At 38.3% G+C, this 9,387-nt stretch overlaps 1 long non-coding RNA gene across 1 annotated transcript; it reads right to left on the reverse strand.

Moving 5' to 3' along the window:
- Nucleotides 1–389: 389 nt before the first annotated feature.
- On the reverse strand, nucleotides 390–7,599 carry LOC145233728 (uncharacterized). The gene is made up of 2 exons (XR_013861170.1): nucleotides 5,879–7,599; nucleotides 390–5,148 (listed from the first exon to the last, which is right to left on the reverse strand). It is a non-coding gene; the product is annotated as an uncharacterized LOC145233728 (long non-coding RNA).
- Nucleotides 7,600–9,387: the final 1,788 nt, after the last annotated feature.

Consider the following 9,387-nt stretch of genomic DNA (forward strand, 5'->3'; position numbering starts at 1 on the left):
TGTGTGAGCAGACATTCTCAGTAATGAAGTTAAATAAAAGTCGATTAAGAAACGTCTTGCGTGATGTCGTGAAAATGTTACTTAACACTTTAGTTGAAAGTTCGTTTACAATGTTTGTTAAATAAAATTCCTGTTTCAATTAATTTGTGTTCCAATTCTATGGTTAAAAACTTTGCCCAAAAACGTTGGCCCGCAGGAGGATTGTCATTCTGGCGAAATGAACGACGAAGATATGGAAAATTATTTTACGCACGACTGCACAAAATTTCACACAATTTTTAAGACTTTTAATTTTGCAGGTGCCGTATTTCAACACAACCAGACGTCCGGAGTCACCCGTACATGTTTGGAAATGGCATAGATACCTGGACAGGATTTCTACCAATAAAACCATTTCTACCAATAAAACCACTAGAAATGTCCGAAATTTAGGGTACAATATTGTAAGGAATTTTTCAAAATCAGCAAAATTGCCAATTTGGGCAATTGAAAAAAAGAAAAATCATCTGCTTTTTTTTCATTCCATATAAAAGCAAAAAATAACGACAACAGTAAATACAAAAGGTACACAGCATTTATGCTTCTGCTGTTCAATGCGCGGCATTTGTTGCACAACTTGGTGGTTCAGCACAGCTTGGTTTCTTTTATTGTTTTTAATGTGATGAATTTTAAGCACTCCTATACAGCAAAACAACCCTAAATAAACTCCAATACCAAACACTTCTTCAAGCAATGAATTTCATTAACTCCAAAGTTCTGTGGCGGTCATTGTTACGTAGTTAATGCCTCGTGTCAGTATGGATACATGGCGTGGACATGTTTCATTATTTCTGCGTTGTCGTTACGTTTGTACGTTGATTTTACCTTTCTAGTACTTCATTCAAAATTGTTGAAGTCAAAACTGTTGTTCTCGTTTAGGTAACACAAGTGTGTTGTTCAGTAAGCTAAGCAAGTCAGGAGCTTTGATAGGTGTGTTTAGCATGTGCAGCAGTGTACATTATTAGGTATGAAGTTATAGCCTGTTTTAAACAATTCCCGAAAATCAGAATTGTATAAAAATGGGAAGAAATGTAGACGAAAGCATGCCTAAAACCTTGATAATAAAATAAATTTGGCGCGATTAAAGAGTTTTCTGCAAAATAACTTTTTGTCAGACACCTATACAATTTAGCATGTGCATGCATTATTGCCTCTATGACGTAACAGTAGGAACCTTAAAGTTTAAAGCCTAATCTAAACACTTTCCGAAAATGAGAATTGAATAAAAGTTGGCAGAAATGTAGACCAAAGCATGCTTAAAACCTTGAAAGTAAAATAAATTTGGCGCGATTACAGAATTTTCAGCAAAATAACTTTTTGTCAGACACCTATACAATTTAGCATGTGCACCATTTTGGCTGTGACGTGACGGCTAAGCCCTTGAGTTTACAACTTTTTTCAAACACTTTCCGAAAATGAGAATTGAATAAAAATTGGCATAAATGTAGACCAAAGCATGCTTAAAACCTTGGTAATAAAATAAATTTGGCGCGATTAAAGAATTTTCAGCAAAATAACTTTTTGTCAGACACCTATACAATTTAGCATGTGTATGCATTGTTGGCTATATGACGTAACAGTAGGAACCTTAAAGTTTAAAGCCTAATCTAAACACTTTCCGAAAATGAGAATTGAATAAAAATTGGCAGAAGTGTAGACCAAAGCATGCTTAAAACCTTGATAATAAAATAAATTTGGCGCGATTAAAGAATTTTCAGCAAAATAACTTTTTGTCAGACACCTTTACAATTTAGCATGTGTATGCATTATTGGCTATATGACGTAACAGTAGGACCCTTAAAATTTAATGTAAACACTTGGAATTAAAAGGTTAAAAGCTCACTCTGAACACTTTCCGAAAAGTAGAATTCTCTAAAAATTAAAATAAGTGAAAGCTATTCGGTTATAGTTGCATTTGTAAACATTGCTCATTTATGCTATCGCAGAAAACATTGATTTATTATTCAACTGAGAAATATTGAAAACCTTTTGTAAAACAACATGGGAAGACGAACGCCTGCTGTAAAATATTAGAAGGGAGTCAGTGGAAAACAAACAGGCTATCTCCGTGCTGACGGTTCACCACTTCCTTCTGTGTTGTTGGTGACGGACAGCAACGGAAGGAACCTTGTTTACCCACGGGTGGTATCATGTAACAGTGATTCATTCGTTTTTAATGCAATTTCTCTTCCAGGTGGCCATATTGACCATGGATGCATCGAAGTGGAGTTTGGGCGAAAGTTCGGCAACGTCGACTTTGTGGTACTAGCACTTGGCACTAACGACGTTGATTCAGGCAAATCCATCGCCTGCGACGAAGCAGCTTACCGAAGCTTGGTTGAGGCGTCCTGCAGCGTGTACCCCAAAGCGCAGGTAGAATTGAGACAAAGGATTTTCCGTCAATTCAAGTAATAGTTGGTCAATATGGACGAATATTGTCGCAGATTATTGTGGCTGGAATTCTTCAGCAAAGGGGGATCACGGGCACCTTGTTCCAGAGATCAAAAAGGTGTTGCGCAACCTCGCCACGGGAATGGGCATCAGCTTCCTGGACTTTACCATCGGCCATAATCGAGAGCTTTGGCACGACCGCCTACACTTGTCTGACGTCGGTTTGCGTCATTACATGGCCAGTCTTGAGGCTCATATTCATGCCCTTCTTGCTGCTTCCAGCGTGCCAAGTGAGTAGTTGTGTTATTTAAATTTTGATGGTTGATCCCTAAATATAACCATAATATATTTCAATATTTTAGAAAAAATGTTGGGCTTTGCCGAAACCGACGGAATAAAGATAACGAAGAAGAAGAAATTCCGAAGTCGGCTGTGTTTTGGATGTGTGGCTGACCACATTCGTCCCTCATCCAAAAAGGCTAATCGGGACATCACACAAACGCCTTTTCCCAGCTTTGATGCCACCAGAAGAGTTTCGACTGGAGCGAAGGGCAAGGTGGCTGAGGTTGCTGGACCCCCTAGCAAAGCTGACGGTGGAGCGAGGGGCAAGGTGACTGAGGTTGCTGGACCCCCTAGCAAAGCTGACGGAGGAGCGAAGGGCAAGGTAGCTGCAGTTGCTGGACCCCCTAGCAAAGCAGAACGTGGAGCGAAGGGCAAGGTGGCTGAGGTTGCTGGACCCCCTAGCAAAGCTGACGGTGGAGCGAAGGGCAAGGTAGCTGCAGTTGCTGGACCCCCTAGCAAAGCTGACGGAGGAGCGAAGGGCAAGGTAGCTGAGGTTGCTCGACCCCCTAGCAATGGCAACACAGGAAATCTTTCAGAGCTTGTTTCGTTTGTGCTGCTGCTGCTAAATGTTGCCGGACTTGTGATTTTCTGCCTGGGTCTGTTCAGTTTGTTTTATTTTGATTTTATACTGTATGGTTTGAGTTCCACCGGCTTACCTCAATTACTTAAATTCGCCATTGGTCTAACGAAAATTGTTTTTAGCTGGATACTACAATCACGTCGGTTTCGTGGAACATTGAAGCAAAGACAAAGAAATCTTTATCGAAAAAAAAAATGTTTAAAACAACGACCAGGTATCAATTTGCCATTTACTTCTCATTTGCTACATCTGCCTAAAATTGTTAAAATTGGGGGTGGGCCACAAAAGGCAAATTTCGCCGAGACTGTTAAAGTCATTTCGGATTACATGACCCAGCACAACTTACAAAAATTTAATCGAGACCGTAGTTTAGGATTGCTGCGCGAAAGTCACTTGTGGAAAAATATGCCAATAATGAAGCGGTTTAGGTTTTTACAAAGCTTTTGCAGCAAGCACCGCGACGTAATTAGTAAAAACCTATGTTCACTTTCGGTAACCGTTTTGAACAAGGATGTTTTTGTTGACGATCAAAACAAGATTGATAACGGTCCAATTATCGCTTTGGCGAAATGCTTAGACCATTATCCAAATGTTTCAAAGTTGCCATACCGAGCGGTAAAAGCTTTTTTGGAGTCATCCGCTTTAGCCGTAAATTCAAAAAATCGACAGAGTTTGCAATAGATGGATAACTGACTTAAGATTCAGACAGGCTGTTCAGCACTCTTATACTGAAATAAATGGAGATTGCGATGTTGTTGTCAAACAATCTGAAAATAGTTCAGTCACTAATTCACTTAACGAATCCATTACGTATTGTGTTTGTCAAACCCCTTATGATGGTCGGTTAATGGTTGAATGCGAAACTTGCTCACAGTGGTATCACCCCAGTTGCGTATTTGATTGTTGTTCTCCCGCAGTTACGTTTTCGGCTGTCGAGTGGAATCGTACTCATATGGTTTGTCCTAATAGCAGGCATCGTTTTAGATCGTTTTATGAACACAAAATAATGGACTTAACAGATGGGCCCGAATCTGTTAAAAATAACTCGCCAGTAACTGTTTTAAGTAATATTTTAGAGAGTTCGTCGTCTTGTGACCCCTCTGTCGTTTCTCCTACCTTACCAAAGACTGAATTTTGTGTATTGCCAGTGGCCAACGATTCTTTGTCTCATTCTGTTACTATTAACGGCGAGAATGATCATTTAGTTTTGTATGAAAACGCTGAGTCGAACAAAACGCTTACTGAAGAATGTGTTGATAGTACTTGTAGCGACTTTTTGAGTGAGGATTGTTTTGTGGATAATGTTTTTGATGAACTTGGAAAAATAAATGACGCAACAAGATCAGAATATAAACACAACGATGATATTAACATACAAGAAAAGTTTATTATTTCATTGCAAGAATGGCACTCTATGGTTAAAAATAGAAAAACAAACCACTTCCATGGTTCTCGATACGTTGAAATCACGTTGCATTACTTGCATCAAATTTATAGCGGTTGTGTGCCTAATGTAAAAAATAAATACCTGATTGATCCAAATGGAGTTGTTGCAATTTCTAAAGCAGATAAATGCTACAAGGAAGGTTGGATAAATTTTTACTGTGGTCATCAAAATTGTGAGACTTGTAATTGCGAAACTAAATTAGTGGTAACGTTTTGGTCGTTTGTTGACAGAGTTGGAGGGCATGTTGAAATAAGTGGTAAAAGAAATCATCGTCCCGGATGTAAACGTAGTAGGCGTTGCTGTGGGCCAATGAGGAAAAAGCTTCGCAAATCTTTACAGAACCAAACCGCTGTTAAAAAATATAGGGAAATTTACGATGGCATGAAACCGGAGGAACGATGGTTAGGGGCCCACACTTTTTTACCGTCACAATCTGTATTAAATAATATTAAAAGTGAAAGTAATTATGGTCACCGAAAAAGCAAACTCTGGTTTATAAACCTCAATTCGATTGGAAATGGATGAAAAACAAAATCGTTTTGTAAGAGTAATAAGTTTACACCCCCCAATGGTAATCCTGTACATAGATGCACCGATAAAAATCTTTCATCGCACTTGCATGTTTGACGTGGTTTACTTCAATGCGACCGGAAGTATTTTATGCCGCCTTCAAAATTACTCTGATTTCCAAGTTTACACTTTACTTATTCGAAACCCGACACCAGGGAGCACACCGCTACCTGTTGCTACGTGCGTAACAAGTCACCACGACGCCAATACAATTAGTCACTTTTTAGAAAACTTTTTATTTGATGCGGTAAAATTGTGTGGGACAGCGAAAAAACCCAAGTTGATAGTAATTGATGGCTCAATGGCAATGTGGAACGCTGTTTTAAAAGCAATGTGTCGCGAATCGCGCTTAGATTATTACAGGCGTTGTTACAGAATTGTAACAGGTGTACCTGGCGATTCCGACCTGCAAAAAAACATTTGTTGCCAATTGCTATAGCCACGCTATGAAAGCAGCAAAAATTTTGTGTGGTAAATACTGCAAAAACAAAAAACTAGTCAAAACCTACTTGTTTTGGATAAACGTCATGTTTTCGTGTTCGACCGTTAAAGAGTTAGACGAAGCAGTAGAAAGCTTTTTCATTTTAACCAACAGCGAAGCTTCTTCCTCATTGGTCGAATTGCATTTTAAAAGACTTAAGTCACAAGGTCAGTCGCAATCCGCTCGGTTCGACCATGACAATGACGGCAAAACAGTTACAGACGAAACCGACTATTTTTTTACTGCAAAAGCATCGGACAAGTTGCAAGAAAGTCACTCACCCTTCTATGCCAGATACAAACGAAAATTAGATACCGTTCTTAAAACAATATCTGATTCTACACCACCGACCCAAATGCATACAAATATATACCATAACACTGAGATTTCGAGTAAAGTTTTGGAAATAACTTTAAGCAGAATCTGTTCTACTTCAAAATTTATGCTTGGAGATTTGTCCCGACATATGCACAAAGGCACAACTTCCGGTGATCAATCGCTAAAGTACAAACAGCATAGTGATATATGTAACAACCTTAAACAACTAGGCCATCAAAGCATTTTGAAGAACAACCGAACCCAAGGAATTATTGAACAACATTTTGGAGATTTAAAAACAAATGTGATAGATTGGAAACGAATTGCTAAAATTGACGACTTCGTTGTAAAGTATTATCAAGCCATAATGATTTTGCAAAAACTGTTTGCTGACTCCCACATTTATCTTAAATCCACCCAAAATCGTACTTCGAGCAAGAAACTATTGACTCCTGTGATTGAGTCAAAATTTAGAAAAAGAAAACGCAAACGAACAAGTTATTACTCTTCAGATACTGCTTTTAAGCAGCTACAATACCGGAATGAAACTTCGAAAGAAACAGGAATGTCCCCTAGTCCTTTCACGGCACGATTTGCTTTTTGCCCTGACCCGGAAATATTGATTTCAATTTGCAAACCTGTTGCAGATTTCATTTGGCACCAAATTCTCCACAACACCCAGTCCATATTTGAAACTGCAATAATCACTAAATGGCGCCATTCATTGTCATGGTTGGACATGTGTTCGGTTTGCCCAAAACCAAGGGGCAAAACGTATATTGCGCTTACTGAAAATTTTGCTCGTTCTCACAACGATGCGACGCTTGGGTGGTTAACGGATAAAGTTGTAGATTGCTATATTACTAGAACTGTCGCCATATGTAATTCGATTTCGCCTGGTAAATTTGCATGTGTGTCAAGTGTTTTAGCTTCTGAAATTTTAAGTGGAAAATAATTAAAAACATGCAACGAGCATTAAAAGGAATAATAAACAGTGACGGACAGTTATGTGAAAATGTTGTTTTACCCGTTTTGTATGAAAATCATTTTGTTGTGTTGTGGTTAAGTCAGTTGAATAATACTCTAGTTCTGTACGACTCGGTTGTTTCCAGCAGCGATCGCTTGAAAAGTTTAGTAAACAAATACCTTATTCCAGCCCTTAAATGTATAACTGACCAGGACATTACATTTACAAGTGATTCGACAGTCGTTCAGCAAGACCAGTCTAGTTGTGGATTATGCGTTTGTTATACAGTTGATCGCCTTGCATCAGCCATTCTTGAGATGATTCGACAGTCGTTCAGCAAGACCAGTCTAGTTGTGGATTATGCGTTTGTTATACAGTTGATCGCCTTGCATCAGCCATTCTTGAGATTCGCCATGTAAACTTTGACGTTACGAACTATCGAGTTTGGTTGGTGTACGCATTGGTTCAAGATTCATTAAGTTGTAACTTAAAAATAATAAATTTCTCGAAGAAGAAAACTGGGGTCTCAGTTGGTCTTCCAAACAAGTTTAATAACTGCTGGATGAATTCTGTACTGCAGGGTATACAAAGTATATTTGTAGATTTACCGAGTGTTTTAATTGATTGTAACGATCTAAATGGGAGAGTTGCGAACGTAATTTGCGACCTCCGACGAGGGAAAGTGGAAGAGGCAGCTTACCTTCGGTTAGTCCGCGATATGTGTTGTCATCTTGGTTGGGTTCTCGGCCAACACCAAGATGCAAGTGAATTTTTGCAAATCTTTGATTTCAATTATGTTTTGAAAGGTTGTAATTTAGATTGTACGTTTCAGCTACATATAACAAAAACGTGTAAGTCATGTGACCAACAATCTAATATTCTTCATAAACAATCGGTTTTAGCTTTGCCAGTTTTTGAAACAATTCCAGATAATAGCAATATAAATGCATACTGTGAAGAGAAATTTCGTGGCGTGAAGTTAGGTTTTTGTGCTAGTTGCAACTTGGAAAAGGAAATCGTTTTTGAATCACACCTAGAAAATGTATCAGATATTTTGTGCGTTGTTTTGCATAGAAACATAACAGGCCAAAAAACAACCAAACGCGTAAAAGCCACACAATTGTTGTCGTTTAAATCCGCTTCAGAAGAGTATGTTTACCAGTTAATGTCTGTTGTTGTTCACGTCGGAACGAAAGTTGATTCTGGGCATTACATTACCTACAAAATTAATGGCGATAAAATAACTGAACTTAACGATTTGGTAGTAAAAGACATGTTTTGGGACTCTGTTGAGGAAAATATTTCCACAGGATCTTGTATTTTGTTTTATCGAAAAAAATCAGTGAATGCACTTTGTAAAGATCAATCCTCTGAAAGTGACGAGGGTGATCAAACGATTAAAGTAGTCCCTAGAAAGCGTCGTCGTATGGACGCATCAGCCGTTGTCACTACGGAACGAATAGATTATAGGGACATAGAATTAATGCAGACAGACAGCAAGGGAGAGGTAGTGGCGCTTTCTGGTCCAGAGATACTTGAAGCTTCCGTAGCAGAAGTTTACAAATTTGTCAATTGTCAGCTTTTGTCCGCTATGTCAAAGTCGTTTGAGGTCGGCAAACATGAACTTGAGTGTTATCGTTTATGCCTTTTTTCGAAAAACCGTAGAAAGCAGTTGACCGGTTACAACTTAAGGTCAACTTTGGAAAAAACATCATTGTTAACAGACACGTTTCAAAACCTAATGCGATTTTTAGATTATTCACTTTGTCGATTTCGCGTCCGACAACGTCTTATGGGTAAGCAAGTATATAGGGAAACAAGTGTTTGCAAGGAGTTGAAGCCAGAAATAGCCATCCAAGGAAGCATTATTCACAGTTTGCTTCAGGTTGAAACATTCGACATATCTTTTTTACCAACAATGTGTTATAAGTTACATGGAAGCAGCCATTTACTACATAATGCATGTCGAAAGTTTAACGTATATGAAAGCGTCCAAACGAATAGGAATTTCGGCAGTAGCATATGTGAATAAAATGTAAATTGATACCGTTTTTTTATTGTGTGTATTGACATTCATATATTTTAAAAACACCTAAACCCTGAAATATTGAATAAATTTAAACTGGAGATTGTGTGTTAATTATTTTGCACTGTTTCGGTAAATAAACCATGCACATCGATACTGCTGTACATTATATAATTCTCCGACAAACATATATTGAAAGTTCTTTAATCGCGCCAAATTTATTTTA

Source organism: Phallusia mammillata, chromosome 6 (genome assembly GCF_965637545.1).
Source record: "Phallusia mammillata chromosome 6, kaPhaMamm4.hap1.1, whole genome shotgun sequence".
Classification (NCBI taxonomy): domain Eukaryota; kingdom Metazoa; phylum Chordata; class Ascidiacea; order Phlebobranchia; family Ascidiidae; genus Phallusia; species Phallusia mammillata.